The sequence below is a fragment of the Haemaphysalis longicornis genome, unplaced genomic scaffold (assembly GCF_048455015.1).
Source record: "Haemaphysalis longicornis isolate Haplotype H1 unplaced genomic scaffold, Haemaphysalis longicornis Haplotype H1 scaffold_5, whole genome shotgun sequence".
Taxonomy (NCBI): Eukaryota; Metazoa; Arthropoda; class Arachnida; order Ixodida; family Ixodidae; genus Haemaphysalis; species Haemaphysalis longicornis.
In genome coordinates this window covers 146,763,214-146,784,882 of record NW_027526385.1, presented here as the reverse complement: position 1 = coordinate 146,784,882, position 21,669 = coordinate 146,763,214, and the positions used below count along the sequence as shown (strand labels likewise).

At 48.5% G+C, this 21,669-nt stretch overlaps 1 long non-coding RNA gene across 1 annotated transcript; it reads right to left on the bottom strand.

Moving 5' to 3' along the window:
• Positions 1-7,117: 7,117 nt before the first annotated feature.
• LOC144139437 (uncharacterized) lies at positions 7,118-18,673 on the bottom strand. Its single transcript, XR_013316207.1, has 2 exons — positions 18,389-18,673; positions 7,118-7,425 (listed from the first exon to the last, which is right to left on the bottom strand). It is a non-coding gene; the product is annotated as an uncharacterized LOC144139437 (long non-coding RNA).
• Positions 18,674-21,669: the final 2,996 nt, after the last annotated feature.

Sequence of the window (21,669 nt, the reverse complement as noted above, 5' to 3'; positions counted from 1 at the left end):
TTTACGCACGTCTTGGCATTTTCTTGTTAGTTGAATGACCACTCAAGTTCACTCAAAATATTACTGAAGTTTGCGTGTTTTTGAATTTGTTTTCACGCGCCGCGCACAACAAAAAAAGTAGTTCCAAATCATTTTCACGCTTGTGTCAAGTAGCACATTTAAATACAAAGTATTGGCAGGTGTAAATGCAGACAACCTTGCCTGTTGTTGCATATTATTGCATGAAGTCTCACTGTAGAGCACTCGTGTGCGTTATTTTGCGTGTATACATGCGCACCCGGCGCGCAAGCAGCACCACTCGATGGCAGCACTGCGGTCGTTGCCCGCGGCGGTAAGGTACCTTAGCGGCGGTTCCCCAACACCCCAACATGACAGATTACGGCTCCGTCTCTTTTGTGGCATTGAAACTGCGGTAGTACTCCTCTACGTGTCTGTGAGGTGCGTTTTGGTGTCGGTGGCTGTGTGGAGTATACCTGACTGGTGTAATAACATCGTTTGCCTGCTACGGCCGCCGCTGAAAACGTAAGTCACCATTTCATTTTTTCGCGGTGCGGGAGTGCTCGCGCTCGTTCCCGCCAAAACTTCAGCTGTCGTTTATAACTGGCGCTCGTGAGTGCTGCTTAGTGTTGTTGGTTCTTGCGAAGAAAAAAGTGGTCACATACATGTGCTTCCAATTGTGTGACGCCAGTTCTAGCTATCCTTTTTCCGGCTTTGTGTTTTCCGAACAAGCAGCCGTGCTCCCACTGCAGGTTCACGACGTTCAGCATGCGTTGAAGCAAGACTCGTGTGCAGTATAAGAGTTGCTGATGTATTAAGCTGGCTTAATTAAACTCTACCTATTAATGCAGCGTTCGTTTCATGATTTTCTTGAGCAACGGAAAGGTATTGTCGAGCGACAAAGTAATTACACTACCGCTGGGCTTCTCCGTCGCTCCGTCGGTTCCGTTCGCGTCTTGCGCGTCTGTTGGGGCAGAAGTGAGCGAAGGCACAACAAAATTTCACGGAACCGGTGGCGTGTTGCTTTGTCTATTGTACTTTTTATATTACCTTGCGCGACTGCAATACGAGTGAAGCCCATTTTCGGTGAAATTCCGGACTGTTTTCTCAAGAACGAGCCAAGTAACTGCTACCGTAAAACGCAGTATTGAAAAATGAATAGTGCAGTACGTTTTATGTTTCATAGCGAGTGTTAACAAGCTAGAACTTTAGGCTGAATATTTTCACACGGACATGTGGTAAGGCTTGTATAGGTGCTGTATTTAGTAAGCAGCGTGAATTTAGCATTATAGTGAACTATTTTTTTTTACTTATTACAGGCGCTACGACGCACAGGTGTTTCCCGTGGACAAGTGGCGGGTGCAGCAGTGACAAGCTTTCCAAGCTGGGCTATAGTGCTGTTCAACAACATATTGTGATCTTGGCACGTCGGCGAATTAACGGGAATGAGGGTCCTGCTTTCATTTACCTGAATGCTTCTGTTTTGTAGGCATCTCAAGCAGTTAAACGAATGATAATTGGTTCGCGCTTCATGAGCAGCGCTTTTTAATTTTTTTTCTCGACTGTTGTGTTTGTGTTTGCTTTCATGTTTGTGTTCGTATTCTTGCCACTGTTAAGCCAGGTTTCTCGTATATTTGATGTGCATAATAAAAAAGCTACACAGAGAGACCCGGTGTGTTGTGTTGCTCAATTGTTTTTGGCAAGTCACTTATCTATAATTGCTTCGCAAAGTTGATGCAGTTTGCTTATTGTGCCTCGCGGTCCCATTTCTGTTTTATACATGCCATTGTACAGGAAATTATTTAACGAGTGCGCACTAAATAAATAATGCGCACTCGTTTAATAATTTCCTGTATACTGGCATCTATAAAGCATAAATCCGGCCGCGAGGAAACTCATAAAATAAGCATTGGTCATAAGGACTGGCCACAAAGCCAAAAATGTGCATGAAAATAGCGTGGGGTCCACCCATTGGCATTATCATGGCAAGATACTTTGCCAAGCGTTGTCCAATATTGGCCTTCCAGGGCTTGGCCAATTGTTGGCTTGTCACCTTTCCCAAACACCAGCCAATATTGGCGGCCGAGGTATTGCCAAGCTCGGACACATTGGCCACTGGTGAATTGCCATGCTTGGGCTTGGCAATTTCTGCTGCTTGGGCAGGCGTTGCATTGCAAAATTTTTGATTTTGCCAAATTTTCTGCACAGTAGGGGAACGCGTAGTGATGATTGCCGCTGCCGCCTATGTACTAGTAGAGGCGAAATGAAGTCGACGAGTATCCGGACAGCTTTGGCCACTGAGGATGCAAGAGAGCCGAGAAAGAAGCGCACATCTTCCATGATGGAGTTGATTGCAGAACCGACGCCTTCCGAGTTACGTTCGGATTCCGACTCGCGTTGTTGTTCCATGGAAACATGAGAATGAGCTCTGAAAGACCGAGCATCAGGGGTTGGAATGACAACTGGTGTTGGCGCCGGCACCCTATTAGTAGTGGACATCAGTGCGATTCTAAGCACTGGAGCAAGGGCCTCTACTGACGCCAGAGGGGGCGTTCCCGCAGGAGGAGGTGCCGCCGTGGTACCTGCCGTTTCAGCTTTTGACGGTGCTTTACGTTGAAGGGATGGTAGGGGAGGAAACGTTTTATCCAGGCCCATAAAGGTGAGCTTGCCTTCTTCCCGTGCTTGCTTTCTTGAAGATTTCTTGGGTCCAGTGGCACGCTGCTCTTGTACAGCTGCTTACGCAGACTTAGAGTTAGTTGTATGGACCATGTTATATTTGTAGATCGCCTGCTCGTCGCGACGAGTCGAGCAGTTTCCAGAAGTCGCTTCATGCTTCTTCCCGCATTTAGCAGAACGGAGACTCTCGGTGTTCCACATGGTACGATCGTGGTTGGAACCACACCGAGTGCATCGCGTTGGAAGCCGGCATACTTCGGAAACAAGACCGAAACGCAGACATTTAGTACACTGCCTTGGCGTTTCAGCATATCCCTAGACGCGGTACCGCGTGAAGCCTATGATGACGTGTTATGGCATAGACTCTGTAAGAATGCTATTTGCACACTTTAAGATGTCTTGCCCAATCTGCGGACTTATTTGACTGGGATCCTTTGATGTAGCGCCTGAAAAATCTCAGGTGGTTTGATGTCTTTAGCTACACCTCGCATTACGGGAACACCACATTTGCTTGGGCGTGGTTCATAGGTTCGCTGGGGTATTTTCGCAATACTTGGTATTTCCAGAAACGCTCCGTAGCATCAGCATTGCGTGTGTCGATGGCCGAGGGATTGAGCCGATTGCTCGGTCACACTTAAAGCACTCCATCACGAGCGAGCGTTTCTAACCCATCTTTAATGGCTAGTGGGTAGAACCTAGTGATAATTTCTCGAGGATTCGTAGGCTCTACAATCACCACACGTCCATGTCACAAAGGGTTCTTCGGGGAAGCATGTACAGCCAGGGCTTTGAATACGCTCTTATACCCTCGACGGCGCTATGGAGCTGAAACTGTCTTAAATCGTGTAGAACCGTCTGCGAGGTTGTTGGCCTCCTCCGTGTATATTACGGTGCAAAAAGGAGAGACCTCTGTCATGTCCAAATATCACCCTCGTTGGCTGGCAAAGGTTCTTCCAATGAAGAGAGATCGTGGCCTACTTGTCCTGGGGTAACCATGGATCCTGAGAGAGCGATAGTAAAAGCCGATGATCCAGAAGGAGCCTCCAGCAGCGAGATGTCAGGCAAAGGGCCGGGCAGTGACCCTGGCGGTGGCGCACTAGACGCTGCGCCCGCCCCAGGGTCCATCTCTGGTTGTAATGCAGCAGAATAATCAGGATCGAGCTCTGAATTTGCCCGAAACTGCAAAAAAGTACCCACAGCCAGTTCAGACAGACCGAACGATATGATCTTCAGGAGGGTTGCAAGCTGGGCCAGTTGGAATTTAGACATTCTTGGGAAAAACCAGCGCGAATTCAGACGAATATGAAGGAAGAAGGCTGTCCTTGTGGTTTCTTCCTTCGTATTCGTCTGAATTCGCGCTGTTTTTTCCTATGGAACATAATCTTCATAGGCCACGTCTGAGGAAGCCATCGACGCTGCAAGGGAGCTGCGTTCGCTCTTCGACGATGGGAGCTGGGCGCGCTGTACCACTTCGGCAACGGCACACCGCCTGGACATCTAATTGCTGAGCCGCCTTGTGCCGGAATGAAGGCAGAGGACTCATCCTATTCATTCGTTCCCAGAGTTTGACTTTTTGGTGTTTGTTTCAACTCGTTATGGTTTTCTATACTGCATTCCCGCTGGTTTATGTATTGTTCTAGAGCATTCTATTGTTTCGCATTGTTCTCTTTCTTGTTGATGTTCATTGGATACATTTTGTTGATGTTTCGGGTTACAGAAACATAGCCTCGCTCACACAGGTTTTCCTAGTAAATATTATCATCTACGAACCCGATTTTTGACAGTAGTTGTGACTCAATGCGGCCACCCCCGCGCCGAAAAAATGAAAATGGTTATATCTGTGAAACTATTGGTGCTAGGAGGTTGTTTTTGGGACACATGTCCTCCAGCACTATATAAAATTGGAGTTTGATAGGTTTAGAACTCATATAAAATATGTTTTGAAACTAATGAAAATTCGCTCATTTCTGTCTCAACACGTGAACCATGACGGGATTCTTTCCAATCTTTACCAAAGTTAAAATGAACGTATATCGTGACTATTTTGGCCACAATTGAAATGTCTTATGAATGGCATCAATATTGAATTGAGTAAAAGGAATTCGGACAGTTGCATACAATGGCTGTCGCGGATAGCGACGCAAGAAGGAAGCCCGCCAGCCGGTCGCTCTTTCACTGTGCTAATCGGGAACCAACAGCCACGAACACGAGGCGCGATCAAGGCCCTTTGCTCCGTGGCCGTGTGAGCCGCACCTTTATTATAATCAACACACTCTCCCCCACCACCAAGGTGCGAAGGCCCAGCACTTAAATACAAATGGCAAGCCACAGGAGAACAAAAATACCCTCCAAGTGCGTTGATCAAACCAGATGGGCAGAGGTGGCACTACATATAAAAAGTTCAGGTGAAGCATGGCGACGGAAGTGTATCAGCCACATCAAGCTGGGAAAGTAGGCGTGTCGCTTGCACCAACGAAAGTACGGCGTCCCACACCATCAGTCCACTAACAAATTGACGAAGCCCAGGTGAAGGAAGCAGGCGTATTGTACCTAATGCCATGAAAATGTTTCTGTTAGGCCATAAATAACGAGAGTTGCAATTCGGCCTATTCACCAAGGTTTCGCGCACCCTGATTCTAGAGCGCGTATCAAATGCTCGGATCCAACACTCCCCCAGGAGCTTGTAGCAGACTTCGTTCGCCTGGAGTATAGGGTTCTTGATCTCGAAGATGAGGACCCTGCAATCACATCAGCCACACATCGAGGTAGTCCCGCCAATGTAATTTTGGGCAATTGGTCTAGCCTGCTCCTGCAAGCTTCCTTTACGGCTGCGGGCTCATCTTCGCCATACCCACTGAACATCGTGGCGTGGCTGATGAAGTGGATGTGGTGGTGAGCAAGCAGGTCATTGCTGCATTAGATTAATACCCGGTGTGTCAGTAGCCGTCTCTTTCTTTTCCTGGTCCGCCGTATCAGCCAGGATCGTAGGGAAATTCACCCTGCTCGAACTCTCACCTCTGACTGACGAGCGCAGTGTTGTGCTCGTGGCAGGCACGCGTGCAAGGCGGCATGAATGGTAGCTTCTCACACGTGACCATTCGTCGTGAGCAAACATCGTGATCGCGAACTGCGCCCCCATTCCTCAGGAACGATGATCCGGGCAGAGGAAGGCGTGCTTTCCAGGAGCTTCCTAATCTGCCGCCAAGGGCGGCAGTTGAATTTGCCCGGTGGCTGCTCCCGAGCTCGGAGCAACCAGGGTCGCCTTACGGTTCGTGCAATTCAAGTTGGGAGGCTGCTCCGCCGATCAGAGTCGCGGATATAAGGAAGTGCTGACGCCAGCGGAGATGCCAATGGAGAAGCTGGTGCCGGGAGTAACGCGGCCACCATCGTACAAGTGGAAACGGCGCCCGCTCGCGACATTTATTACCCACAGCTCTCTCCGCAAGGACCACCCCGAACAGCAGCCATGTCCGAAGCGTCGAGGAGCAGCACGCTGGACGGGTCAGCATCACCGTATGTCGTGGTATTGGGGTACCTGGAGAGGTCATTTCCGTGGCCGTATTGAACGACGACGCAGTCACCGCTTCGTCGGCGGCTGGGTACACCCAGTTGGGCCACAATGTAATTTGTCGTTCTCTCCGTTGGCCTCTCTGGCCAGTCAGACTCGTCGGAATCTGTGAGAACGGTCCGCCGGTTACAAACGCACGGCTCACGTGCCGCAGGAGTGTTCGCCACCGCCTTCGCGGCCATCCTGCTCTCACTGGAAGGCACCATGGTGTTGCCATGCTGGATGACGGCGGAGTAATGGTTTGGTGATTCGGTGCTCCGAGCAGCCACTAACGAAGGAATGGCAGATGGTCTGGCGAGGTACACCAGCGTACGGATCGTGACGACCTTTTCTTTGTACTCGTAGCTATCGAACAAATCAGCCTCCAGGTTGTCTAAATCAATGGTCTCATGTATGCACCTAATGATGGACTTCAACTTCTCGCACCCGCTGTTGACGGCGCGCAGGTGCGAGTGGATCTTGCCGGTCGACGTAAGCGGATCCTGTGACAGTGACTGAATAGCAGCGACGCCTTTGTGATGGCTTCGCTCACAGTGTCACGGCGGCAGCATAGCTCCTCCATGGAAGACGGCACGAAAGCAGGCGACCAGGTGGCATCAGCACGAGCACGAGCGGTAGACAGCGTTCGACGCCTAGGCTCGCAGAATTCGGTAGTTTCCAGGCGACCGCAGGCCAAGCGTCCTCGAATGCTGCACCGCATCATGTCAAGTCTGCTCGCGCGCTCAGTCTCTGGGGTTTGACGGCGCCAGCATGTTGCAGATAGTGACGCATGGCAGCCGGACAGCCGGTCCCCTTTCGCTGCGCTGATCAGAAACCAAACGCCACGAGCGTGAGGCGCAAGCTAGGCCCGTGCCCCTTGCCCGCGTGAGCCGCATCTTTATTATGGTCATCAAGAATGGCGTTTATTAGTCGGACATTCTTACATTCTGAGGTTTTCGTCTAGTCTAGTTAGTTCATAAATTGTCTTTTGAAGTCTTAATTTTTCGTGTAATAGCAATAAGCATTGGCTGGAGGTGAGTACATATCACGGACGCACTGATTATAGTGGTTTCTACAGTAGGCCGGCCCGCAAAAGCATCCGGTTCGGCAGTCCCTTGTGCATGTCTGTCGCCAAGGTTGCCCGCATTTTCGCTCGGCACAGCTGCCGCTCACGCAATGCCTCCATACTTCATGGCGTCGGCACCCTGCGTTAACGGAATAGTTCTGTTAATAAAAAGATAAAGAAAATCTCTTACTTACGCTGAACATTTATTAAGATAATGTTTTCGGAAAGCGCGGCTCAAAGAGGAACGTGTGCGAGAAGATATCCCAACTTCTTCTAGTCATCATAATTTGGGAGTATTAAACACTTTGGGAGAACGAGAACCAGAATTGTTCAATCACGTTTCTGTAATTTGGGTTTCCTTTAAAGGGTACAATACATTACTTCAAGCAAATTAGTGTGTGTAAAAATAAACTTTTATATATACATCCCAATGGTTTTGTCTGTATAAAAGGCAGAACAGTTTGAAGGGTAGGCAACTGGCTGCTTTCAGCATTTTATTCACAAATGTACAGACTGTTAGTAAGGTTGAATAATCAAAAACGTTTGTGTAGCACTTCCTATATTTATTTTTTAAGTCACAGTACAATCTCAAATGCAACATGCACTTTTAGAAAACCTCGGTGTCTCTGTAATTGGCCCTAGTTGATTGTATTCCTAAATTCACACAAGAGTGTCACAACTAATCCACGCCAATTTCCAGGTAGCTGGTGAATGATATACTGATACCGCAATTTGGACACTACGTGCAACGTGGAAGATACTTGAAGGTCAGGTTTCAAATTATACTAAGCTTACGTATTTATGGGGCCCTGCCGGCAGTTGTTCTTGTTTTTACTTGCATGATCGTACCACACTTGAGTGCAGGGTAAGCACAGTGTTTCTGGAAACTTACAGTTAACAGTGCCTTTTAATTTCAATAGTTTTAGTCCTCGTACTCCTTGTGACAAACCGGGGTGTACGAGGCATGCTTGTATGCGTCGGTGAATCATAATCCCGAGATATAGTCGGGGCCCGATGAATTTTTTAATTGCGTATTTTTGAGACCATGAGTGGTGCGTAGTCCAGATCGTGAGTGGTTGTCAGACTCTGCTAATTGCAGTGCACATTCTACGTCAGGAAGTCATTCTCATTAAATCCCTGCTGTGGAACAAGCATTATAACCATTAGGGTGCGTAATAGTGGCGCACTGTTTACTGGGTGTAAACAAGGTCGAACGCGAATTTCATATTCCATGATTTCCAGTTGTCGCACAGATCGATTTTCAGGAGGAATTCAATATTTGACTGAAACAAGCATATCCCGCGCTGCGGAACATAGTCCTTAGCCTATAGGGATCTCGGCCGCCGTGTATGCCATGGCTGGACAATCAGAAGACTACAAGCTCACTACAAGCTGCAATAGCTTGGAAATGTCCCTAATTCATACTTACCCCCAATTTATCTCAAATCCTAAAGGTAGATAATTGTGATGCATTTTCCTCTTGCTCTCGCATAGTAATATATATATATATATTGTAATGAAGATATCCCGGCCACTTCCTTAAATGGGTGTGTGCCGTGCACGTCTCGCGTCAGACGATGTATGTACTAGGATATGGGCAATTCATCACAAGGGGGTATGTCCTTGAATCTGAGCTAGAGAGCCCCATCCAGAGCGCTGTGCGCGAGACTGGTGCCCCGACCCGAGAGTTCGCTTGGACGCGTTTGGACTCCGCGATAGTCAGGCCTTGCTATACCTTCCTGCCAATAAACACCACTATATTGTAGTGGAGGTCGTACACCTTATAAGGTCCCCAACCTTGAATTACGCAGCAAGCGAGTGCTTACACCCGCAGCTGGAGGAATCGACCAGGAAATGGCGTCGCTGGAGCCCGCGCCCATCATGTGCTCCGGTGTTCTGCCCCAACGCGAACCTCCCCACTTCAGCGGCAAGGATGATGCCGATGCAAGGACTGGTTGTCCTCTTACGAAAGGGTGAGCGTTCAAAATAAATGGGATGACGCCATGAAGCTCAACAACGTCGACTTGTATCTGGACGAATTAGCCCGAATGTGGTTCCGTAACCGTACAACCGCTGCAGGAACTTGGTCGGATTTCAAGTCCCGATTCTTGGCGGCATTCACTCGACCCGCTGTCCGCAAGCTTCACGCTGAGCAACGCCTACGCACGCGAGCCCAGCAAGAAAACGAGACATACACGAGCTATATAGAAGACGTCGTGGACCTGTGCGGGCGAGTGAATCCTGAGATGCCCGACTGCGATAAAATCAAGCACATTCTAAAGGGAATTGAGGACTATGCCTTCCAGATGCTGCTGGGAAAGAACCTGCAGACTGTGAGCGAGGTTACAAATTTGTGCCTAAGCTACGACGAACTGCGAAAGCAGCGCGTTTTCACACGCCAGCGTTCATCGCCGAATGATGACTTATCTCGAGGGTCGCTATCGCCTTTACCCTTACCTCTTGACCTTTCGTGCCTTTTGCCCCACATTGAGCAGTTCATACGCGAAGACGTAACGCGGCAGCTGTCCCTGTTCCCCAGTGCTTCTGAGCCTGCGTGTCCTTTGCTTGAGAATGTGCGCCGCCTAATCCGAGAGCAGGTTGCTGAGACGCTTCCTTCAATCGGCCAACCGACGCCTGTGCCCGCGCCTGTGACTTCCGCCGCAGCAGCCCCGTTTGCTTCGCCTTCCACGGTGTCCTTCGCGCCATCCGTAGCGGCATCTCTCGAACCCCAAGTGGCAGCGCCCCTTGCGCCACCGGTGGCCTCACCTCTTGCCTCTCCTGGGACGATACCGTTAAGTTATGCTATAATCGTCCGAAAGCTGCAACCAGGCGTTTTCCAGCCTAACTACCACATGACAGATCTGCGGACGATGGCGTATAACCGACTGCAACCTCAAATACCGAAACCCTGGCGCACTCCCGAGAACCGCCCCATTTGCTACGCATGTTGCACTCCAGGACACGTGGCCCGGTAGTGCCGCTGGCGGCCATCGTTTTCCAACGACGTCCCACATCGAGCGCCCAACTATGGACCCCAGCAGTATTTCGCTCGAGTTGACACGGGCGCGACACCGAGTTCATACCCTGCGGACCAACCGCTCTTTCCAGGCCACCGCTCCTCGTCCCCGCGTACCCGTTCCCTTTCCCCCATGCGCCCTCGCCAGATTCCACCCGCCGAGGGAAACTGACGGCTGCAGTTCCCGAGGCAAGAACTGCAACGACGTCTAGATGCCGAAGTCCTCGTTCCTCACCCGCCAATGTTATTGAACTGACTGTTGAAGGTGTAGCCGCATTAGCGCTTGTCGATACTGGTGCCGCTGTGTCCATCTTAAGTGAACGCCTCTGCCGCTCATTGCGAAAAGTGACGACGCCACTCTCCGACCTTACTCTCCGAACCGCAAGCGCGCAAGAGGTGAAACCATTAGCCATGTGCACCGCTCGTGTAGCTATCCAAAACATCACGTTCATTGTCCTTCCCTCGTGTTCTCAAGACATCATCCTCGGACGGGACTTCTTATCACGTCATCACGCCATCATTGATTGTGCTCGTGCTCAGGTCGAACTATTTCCGTCATGCGAACCGCCATCGAATGACCTGTCCGTCAGGTTAATAGTGACGGACGACACGTCCCTTCCGCCTAATTCCTCCGTGCTTGTGCCTGTTTCTTGTGACGTCAAGCCTGATTCAACTGTTGTTTTCACGCCATCGAGTGTATTTTCGTCTCGAAAAGGCGTGCCTTTGCCCGCTGCTGTCCTGGACGTCCAATGTGGGTCCAGTGTGATGCTTGTCGGCAACCCGTCATATTGCCCTTCAACATTATATCGTGGGGAATGTCTCGGGTACGTGGAAGCTCTCGACGCCATTCTGGTCATGCCGTCCCGGAGGAATCATCCGCGGTTTCGGTGAATGTCCTCAGCCCTCATCCCAGCAAGGCAACTCCCGATATTTTTCAGCGATCCATCGATGGAGATCTCACCCCAGCACATGGCTGCTAGTTATTCCCCGTCATTTGCGTTCTGCCATCTGTTCGTCCTAACACGCTGATGCGCAATGAGCTTATGCTGGCGTCCTAAAAACATATCAGCGGCTGCGCATCCGTTTCTATTGGCGCGGGATATACACGTTTGTTACGAAGTACACCCGCTCGTGTCCCGAATGCCAGCGCCGCAAGTCTCCACCGCCACATCCTACAGGACCTCTGCAGCCACTACCAAGCCCCGCGCGCCCTTTCGATCGCGTTGGAATCGACATCTACAGGCCCCTCCCCACCACAACTGCAGGCAACCGTTGGATTATCGTTGTAGTGGATCACCTGACCAGGTATGCGGAAACAGCCGCACTCCCCACCGTTACAGCCCATGACGTGTTTGTTTTACGCCACGGTGCGCCCAGGGAGCTTTTGAGCGACAGAGGACGCGTCTTTTTGTCGGACGTAATACAAGCCCTGCTGACCCAGTGCCAAGTCGTTCACAGAAAAACTACACCGTATCACCCGCAAACCAATGGGTTGACCGAAAGATTTAACCGCACGCTTGGCGACATGCTTTCAATGTATGTATCTTCGGATCATTCAAACTGGGACTTAGTTCTGCCATTTGTCACGTATGCGTATAATACGGCGACACAGACGACGACGGGCTTCTCGCCCTTCTTTCTACTTTATGGGCGTGAGCCTTCCGGCACCCTAGACACTATACTGCCCTACCGACCCGACGCCTCCGAGTGCAGGCCCATCTCCAAGATAGCTAAGCATGCCGAAGAGGGCCGTCAACTGGCTCGATCCTTCACCGCTGCGGATCAAGGGCGCCAAAAATCTCGTCATGACGCTTCAGCCACCTCGCCTACCTATGCCACCGGATCTCTCGTGTGGCTCTGGATCCCGTCCAAGACGCCTGGTCTTTCGCCGAAACTCCAAGCTAACTACCATGGACCCTACAGAGTTCTTGAGAAAACGTCCCCCGTCAATTACGTAGTTAAGCCGATCGCTGCCACGACGGATCATCGTCGCCGAGGGCGCGACACAGTGCACGTCCAGCGTATGAAGTCCTACTATGACGCCCTCGTCGTCGCATCGCCTTGAGTCGCCAGGATGGCTCCTCTCTTTGCCGGGGGGTAATTGTAATGACGATATCACGGCCACTTCCTTAAATGGGTGTGTGCCATGCACGTCTCGCGTCAGACGATGTATGTACTAGGATATGGGACAATCCACCACAAGTGGGTATGTGCTTGAGTCTGGGCTAGACAGCCCCATCGAGAGCGCTGTGCGCGAGATTGGTGCGCCGACCCGTGAGCTCGCTTGGACGCGTTTGGACTCCGCGATAGTCAGGCCTTGCTATACCTTCCTCCCAATACCTTCCCCATCGAGAGCGCTGTGCGCGAGACTGGTGCCCCGACCCGAGAGCTCGCTTCGACGCGTTTGGACTCCGCGATAGTCAGGCCTTGGTATACCTTCCTGCCAATAAACCCCACTATAATATATATATATATATATATATATATATATATTATAGTGGGGTTATATATATATATTATATACCCGAGAAAGTGCTGGGGAAACCGCCCCGCCAGTAGCGTAGTGGTTATCGCACCAGACCGGTATTCTGGAGGTCGTGGGTTCGGATCCCACCCGGCGGGCATTTTTTCACCACTTTCTTTTCGACTCAAAAAATTGTTCATCTCTTTCTATGACCCACCACAAACTCCCCTTTGCTTTCCGAAGTTTTCTTGACTGCCAACCCTTATTTTCTATATATATATATATATATATATATATATATTTATAGGTATATATATTTGCGTGTGCATTGTAGTGAAGAAGAATAGGTATGCTCCCCAAAGGGATCAGAGTCGTCTTTACCCCTAATGGGTCGTGTTGACCAGAGGGAACAGCGGAATCGGCAATCCACGCTATTCACTCGGACTGCTTCGGTGTGCTCGTGGCTGCTTCCCTAATCCGTTTTTTCTAACCTCTCGCCTTATGGAAGACCTTCGCCAATGAATCATCTTTCAAGTGGTGGAGGAGCCGCGGACACGCCTTAATCATGGAATTCTGGAGCCGGAAGTTGCCCGTTGCCCTGGACAACGGACCGAACGAGAGTGCAATACCATTATCGCCGACGTTGATGTGCTGCGGTGCCAAGTAGCCAGACCTTTCATTCTTAAACAGAACCGATAATAACGACGCCCAGGATTGGTTGTCTATGTATAGTATGGCATCCGCCATCGCGACTGACGGACGTGGTCTGAGTTTAAGGTAAAGTTTGTTGCGGTATTTGGCCGACAAGGAGTGCGCAAGCTTCAAGCGGAGCAGCGTATGCGCATTCGAGCACATCAGGCTGGTGAGACTTTGACTTGCTATGTAGAAGACGTCGTGAACCTATGAAGCGCGTCGACCCCTCTATGGCGGAAGCTGAGAAATCTGAGCACATTTTAAAGGCATAGATGATGACGCCTTTCCAATGCTTTTGTTGAAGGACTTGCGCACGGTTGCCGATGTCGTCAACTTGCCCTTAAGCATTGATGAGCTGCGGAAGCAAGGGGCCCTCACACGAGGATCTCTTGCACGGGGGGACTCTGGGTTGTGCTTGGCCGCAATTTCCGCAGATTCCACGTTTCTTACGCCTTTAGAGACTTCGTGCATGAGGAAGTGGCTCGACAGTTGTCCCTCCTCCGCTCCGTGACAAAGTGTGTGTCCGGGCTACAGCCTGCTCGCAGAGATGTCATCCTGGGTCAAATTGCGGAACACTTCCCCCGTGGTCTCCGCAGTAGGTGCCAGTATCTTCGCCAATCACTTATGCTGAAGTCACCGCCAAAGCATTGCAGCAGTCTGCCGTGACGTTCTAGCTGACATTCTCAGCTGACCTCAGTTTCACCGTCACTGCTTCCCCAACCACAGTTTGCGCATCAGTCACGAAGTGCATGGCGTACACCGGACAACCGCCCTTTCTGCTTTGCGTGTAAGATGCCTGGGCACGTTGCACGCTATTTCGGACGTTATCCGCCTTCACCCTGGAACTTCGCGCCTGCATGCTTCCCTCTGTCGCCTCAAGTCGATGTGACGCCACATTCGTCATTCCCAATTTGCTCTTGAGGACGCGCCACCTGCACTGACCAGCGTTCGGCGTAACCACACCGCCGCTCCCTCACCCCAATGCGGCGCCGTTCTGGTCCCAGACATACAGAAAACCAGTCGCCGCAGTTCCTGAGGCACAAACTCAGGCACGGCTCCCACACGGCAGGCATTTGTTCTCCCCTTTCTTTCTGTCTTTCTTTCTAAATTCTTTATCTGTTTAGATGACCTACAACATCCTCCGTTTTGCTTTCCGAGATTTTCTTGGATGCCAACCCTTATTTCTGTCTTATTTCAATGATCCCCTCACTTCCTATACTGATTCGCGACATGAATAGCCAGGGCCTCTGTTCTGTCAGTCTTGGTGCAATAGGGAGCTTAAAAGGGTTCAACGCTGGTCGACCACTCTCGACATGTCGTAGACCCTCGAGTCACGTCCCGGGGTTTCAAAAAAGGTCCCCTTCACCCCGAGTAGTCCGAGTGGTGCTGGCTATCACCTCAAAGCGCAGGAAAGAAGAATACCTTAACATAAATACACCAGAAAGTGGAGGGGAAAACAGCCTCGCTGGTATCCTAGTGATCATCGCACCAGCCCAGTATTCTGGAGGTCGTGGGTTCGGATACCACCTGGCGGGCATTTTTTCTCGACTTTCTTTCTTTATTTTCAAATTCTTTATCTGTTTCAATGACCTACCACATCCTCCCATTTGCTTTCCGAGGTTTTCTTGACCTCCAACTCTTATTTCTCTCTCTCTCTCTCTCTCTCTCTCTCTATATATATATATATATATACATATATATATATATATATATATATATTTATATATTGTATTGGGGTTTATTTAGACAGCCAAGGAACCGAGGGCATCAAGTGTCGGAGGCCGAGGAAGCTCGAGCAGCCGAAGAAGCATGGCCGCCAGAACTGAACACGATCACGCTGCGGATGCTGCGCGCTTGATGCGTGGGGATTGTCCATGGGGATTGTCCTACTTCAGCTGGGATCTCGGCCTGAACTTTACTCCCTTGACCCGGACCTCTTTTTTTCGTTACAATCACCCCCGGGTGACAAGGAGCCATCCTGGTGACTTCACGGCGAGGACGTAACGATGGGCTCGTGGTACGGCTTCAAACGGTTGGCGTGGACAGTCTCGCGGCCACGGCGATGAAGATCGTCAGACGTTGTGAGCGGCTCGACGACGTAGAGTACTGGTGATGCGTGCTCTATGATGCGAAACGGGCCTAGATATTTTGCGTGGAACTTAGAAGACATGCCAGACGTTGTCAGCTGTTTCAATAGCCAAACAAGAGATCCAAGAGGAAAAGAAGGCGGAGATGACCAACCTAGGTCGTGTTGGTATTTTTGGCGATTTGTTCAGTGGGCGTGAAGGAACGAGCTAACTGGCGACATTCTTCAGCGTGTCGCGCTATCTCGGAGATGTGCTTGCCTTCCGAGGCATCGGGGCTGTATTGGAGGATGGCGTTTATTTTGCATGAGGGTTCGCGTCCGTAAAGAAGGAAAAAGCGAAAAACCTTGGTGGTGGTTTTCTTTGCTGTATTATACGGGAAAGTGACGAATGGAAGCACCACGTCCCAGTTGGAGTGGTCCGATGCTATGTACATAGAAAGCATGTCACCAAGCGTGCGATTGAATCGTTCCTTCAAATCATTTGTCGGCGGGTGGTAGGCAGCACACGTTCGGTGAGCAATCTTGCATTCAATAAAGATAGCTTCCAGAACTTCGGACAGAAGGACTCGTCCTCTGTCGCTGAGAAGCTCCTTGGGGGAACCATGACGTAGGATAAAGTGATGAAAAAGGAACAGGGCGACGTCGCGTGGCGTAGCGCTGGGAAGCGCGGAACTTTCCGCGTAGCACGTAAGATGATCTACGGCGACGATAATCCACCTGTTCTCAGAAGGCGTGAATGGTAAGGGTCCGTAAAGGTCATTTCCAACCCGGTCAAAGAGGCGCGAAGGGCACGGTAGAGGTTGCAAGTCTGTTTGAGGCTTTGGATAGGGTAGCTTGCGTCATTGGCAGGCCTCACAGTAAACTATTCATTCCCTTCCAGTAATACCGATGACGCAGCCTAGCGCAAGTTTTCAAGACGCCAACTTGGGCGGTTTGGGGATCACAGTGGAAAGGTGCACATATTTCGCCTCGTAAATAACGTGGTATTAAGAGCAGTCATTTTCTTCCGTAGGACATATAGTTTCGACGGTATAGAAGACCCTCACACACCGTGAAATGAGCTGCTTGTTGTCGTAGTGCTCGAGGTTAGTAGGTGTTCGTCGGGGCGGTAAAGTACGTTATAATAGAAGAGACCCAAGGGTCTTGTTGCTGGTGGAGGGTCAGGTCAGTAAGCGTGAGGGCAGAAACGATGGACTCCGGTGAATTGGGACACGTCGTCGAATCTGGCAGAGGTGAGCGAGAGAGGGCATCGGCGTCAGAGAGTTTTCGCCCTGATCTGTAAACGACGCGAATGTGGTATTCTTGAATGCGTAGGGCCCAAGGTGTAGGCCATTCCGTGGGGTCTTTGAGAGACGACAACCAACATAGAGCGTGGTGATCGGTGACAACGTCGAATGTGTGGCCATATACGTAAGGTCGGAACTTTCCCAAGGCGCAAACAATCGCCAAGCAATTTTTTGAGTTACGGAATAATTGGACTCCGCTTTCGTGAGGGTCCGACTGGCATATGCAACGACGTATTCCAGGTAACCAGACTCGCTGTGGGAGAACAGCACCGAGGCCGATACCAGTGGCGTCCATGTGCACTTCGGTTGGGGCGCTGGGGTCGTAGTGGCTCAAAATGAGTGGTGATGTCAACAAGCGCCGTAAAGTAGAAAAAGCCTCATTACACTCTGGCGACCCCGAAGTTATCCCATTGTCGCTGCCCAGTAGTCTCGTCAGGGGCACTATGATGGGAGCGAAATTTCGGAGAAACCGGCGGAAATAAGAGCCGAGGCCAATGAAGCTGCGCACGGCCTTGAGTGACGTCGGCTTGGGAAACTCCGCGACTGCCTGCAGCTTGTTTGGGTCAGGTAGAACACCCTCCTTGGACATTACGTGGCCTAAGATTGCCATTTTGCGGGCCCCGAAGCGACAATTTTTCAAATTAGGCTGTAGTCCAGCGGCCGTCAGGCAGATCAGTATTTGTTTGAGCCGGATGAAGGGTGTCAAGAAATCTGGAGAAAACACGACACCATCGTCTAAGTAACAGAGACATGTTCCACTTGAGACCCATTAAGATGTTGTCCATCACCCGTTCGAATGCTGCGGGCGCGTTGCAAAGGCCAAATGGCATTACATTTAAGCCATTTGAACAGGATCACGGTGCGCACATACCCGCTTTATGTGTGGGGATTGTCCATCCGGATTGTCCTGGTTCAGCTTTTTAGGCTGAGCTTTTATCCCTCTTCTTTTATATATATAGATATATATATATATATATATATATATATATATATATATATATATATATATATATATATATATATATATATATATATATATATATATATATATATATAGGGAGAGAGATAGAGAGACCAAAGCAGAATGGGAAATGAGGGGCTCATTGAATTAAGATAGAAATAAAGATTGGCAGTTAAGCAAACCTCGGAAAGCAAAGGGGAGAATATGTTAGGTTATAAAAACAGTTCAAGAATTTTTAGAGACAGAAAAATGTGGTAAAAAAATGCCCGCCGCGTGGCCACCCGGCGGGCATCAGATACCTGCACCTTTCATATAAATAGACAACTTTAACTTACACAAGCAAATAAAAGTTTCCCATTGCCATATTTGAAAGTTATTGCTTCGAAACGTTTTCCAGTAGTTCTCCATTAGGCAGTGCAAGATTCCGATTTTTCCTCCCTATTAAATTTTTTGTGTCGATGAAGTATCTTCCACCCCTTAGCTGAACCCCCAAAAATATATAAAGATCACAGATGAGTAATTAGGAATCTATATTTTCATACACAAAAATAAAATCCACTTTTTGTTAGAAATTAGTGAGGAAATACAATACATACTGCGATGTGAATAGTATGGACGGCCACTCCAGTAGCCCGAATTTGGACCAATGTTGCCACTACTGCCGAATCGTGAATATTCAAAATCATAGTACTGCGCTGTTACAACAACGAGGCATGAGAAGAAAAGTACTAAGCTCACAGCCCGGAAAGCTCCGATTTTCTCCATCTTCTGCATAAATTTACCTCTCGTTGAAGAGAGCTCTTGGATATATGCCTTTGCTCAGTTCTAGAAAACATTTTGTTCAGGGGTTCTTTGTGCGCTAGCATTACACGTGTCTTTGTTTGACCATCTTTCTTGAAAAGAGATTCATAGGTTTGAAAAAAGCTTGGAAATGTCATTTTTTACTTCGCTGTTTACATTGTTCTCATTGTGGATAGCAATCACTTGGACGAGAACCCTTTCAATCATTCCAAATTCCTTTGTTCCGAATCATTCCGAATCATTCCCTTTGTTGCTTCTCTTCGGAAACGGAAAATTTTTTAAGTAGAATATATTGCGATTTATATGTTATTTCTGCATCTGTGATGACAATCATGAATTCTTTTTTAAAGCTAGTTTGTTGTTCTTTGTTGCAAAATTATTGAATATTTTATCTTAGGCAGAGCGTTTGTAATCTATGTAATCTATGAACTATTCATGCTATCTGGGACATTTACCACTGCGCAAATTTTTGGACCTAAAACAAGAGAAAAAAATATTCTCAATTCATACATAAAAAAATCACAAAAGAACAGTTCTAACAGAGGAACTCGAGAAGCAAAATCTTGTGCTTTATATATTTACACCGGTATTTTTTCACTGTGTAATCCTGTCCCGACAGATACTTGTGTATCTACACATGCATCAGGTTCCGCACACTATTGCGTTTTACGGGAACCAACGGCTACCTAAAATTTGCATGTTCCGCCACCGTCAACTACACGAATTTATAACGTACTTTACAAATTCAAACCCGAATGTTTCAAGAAAAGTATTCATTATTTCTCGTTGAGGCTGAAAGTCTGCTCAACGCATCAAATCATTTCTTTAACGCTATTTCAGAATTGCTTCAATTTGTTGCCAGTCTTTCATTAGCGGTCTGGGGTAACATTGCTTGGAGTCATGCAGGCATGCGGTCAAGTATTTGGGTTCCGGTGCATAAATAACGGTAGCGCAAAACTTTTTTAATGAATTTAGATAGGTTGTAATATTTGCAGGAAATTACGATGCATCAGAGCAGTAGGCTCGTTGGCAAAAAAAGGAGGGTCCCCAGATTAAATTAGTCAAAACATATGGCGAGAACCTATTATCTAAAGGCTCATCTCCTCTGGCTTTTGAATGATAGATGCGATTCCGGATATTTACCAGAGGCAGCAGCCGCAGAATTGAGAAGCTGATAAATGACCTAACAACGTTAGTTGCAACCAGATATTCTGATATATAAACTCGCGAACCTGAAGAAGCAGATGAAGCTAAAACCAGTTCTATGCTACTTCGCAGTTCGTTAGGCTCACGGTTATTGTCACCAATTTGTAAGGCCAACTACAATGATAACCTGTTTCTTATTGCGGGACGAAGGCCAGCGTAAATGGCAAAGGACAAGAGGAAATCATTGTGAATGCATAAAGTTTTGCTTTACTAAGACGTAAGCACACCCCCACAAAATTCACGCGTACTACTCAAGAAGATTTTAGGTGCGAAGCATCTCATGCTCGCGGCTGTGTCCCTCCCTCCCTTGTTGTCGTTGTCCGCCATCCGCACTCTCCTGCGCATGCTCGTCTCTTCAGCCCCGTGAGCGCTTGGGCTAACGTCAGCGCAGTCCACTATAAAAGAAAGAGTTAGGTGCGCCCGGTTTCGATCCCACGACTCTCTAGCCGCAATGGTAGGTACGTGACGCTCTTCGCACTGCGCTACAAAACGAAACGGGAGCATGTGCTACGAACGCGCCGTTGGTCCTTCACTCTTACTAATTACGTGAAGAAGCTACTGATACAACAGGCACGCGAAGCTGAACGTCAACGGAAACGACGAACTGAAAATAATGGGAACTTCAGTCGACCCCATGGCTGCTTCGCATACTACTCAGGGTCCCCCTACGAGAAAATGGTGTAATTTTTAAAGACTATAACAAGAGCCGTGAAATGCTCATGGCCAATGTAGATCTCCTAATTGAGAAGTCCATACGTGAACCAACAAGCCTCGCATACTTACCCCAGCTGAAGGGCCAGTGAATGTAGCTGTAATAGGCTTATGCTTGATACAGGAATCCTCTTCGGCAGCAGCATACCAACCAACATAGTCGGTTTCAAAAGGCAACAAGTAGGTATGGTGACGCATTAGGACGTCATAGCAGCATGTTTAGGCAAAACTGGAAGCGTTTATTTCTGCAAAACCTCAGGTCAGTCTGCCAGATTGATCTGGACAAACAATGGCAGATTCTTATTGAGAGGTAATGCGTCCTTTATTTTCACACAATATAATATGACGATGTATTCTACATTACTGTAAAATAACGCCTGATAACAAAGCAAGTTTTTTCACTTTAAAAAACTTTTTCGTTTCAATAATCCTAATTACGAGTATAGTAAATTTTGACAGGACCATTGTATCGAACGGTTTATCAATAACTTCACAAACAGTAACCCGGAAGAAAATGTTCTTGATCTCCTTAAGCGCTTTAAAACGGGAAGTATTGTTGCTTTATCTGGGGAAAATTCGGATGAATTTTTTTCAGAAATGTTTTCAGGGCTTCTAGCAAGGCTTTTTGGACTTCCCGTATTGAAATGCATGACGACATTTTTGTGTCTTTGGGTCTGTAAAGTTTCAAACGTGACCAAAAATTATGTCTTCCAATTTCAGCCCAACAAGAGCCGATGACCAGCGAATCTTTCATGCATGCAACACTGATGAGATACATAGTTTAGGCAAGCGGTACGCAGAATTTTTTTTTCTCTTGGGTGTTGTCGGCTCATTTTTGCGGCGCATGAATACAGACAAATGCATTTAGTGGTATTATAGAAGACTACGTCATGCACTGCTTCTTGCATTCCCAAATCCACATACCTCTGACTCCATCAGCAATATAATTTTGCTTTTGTTGCTAGCTTTTTCCCTCTCTCTTTTTAAGCATAAATTCCGCTGCGACGAGTTCGGCAGTGAGCGATTTATTTGGGGATAAGATTGGTCATGGTTTATTGGCTTTCAAAAATAGCATTTTTCAGCACGGGTGCCAAATTACACATCCATGGCCTGCAAGCTTGACTGAAAAGTGTGTTGTTAGCACATAATTTTTGCACCT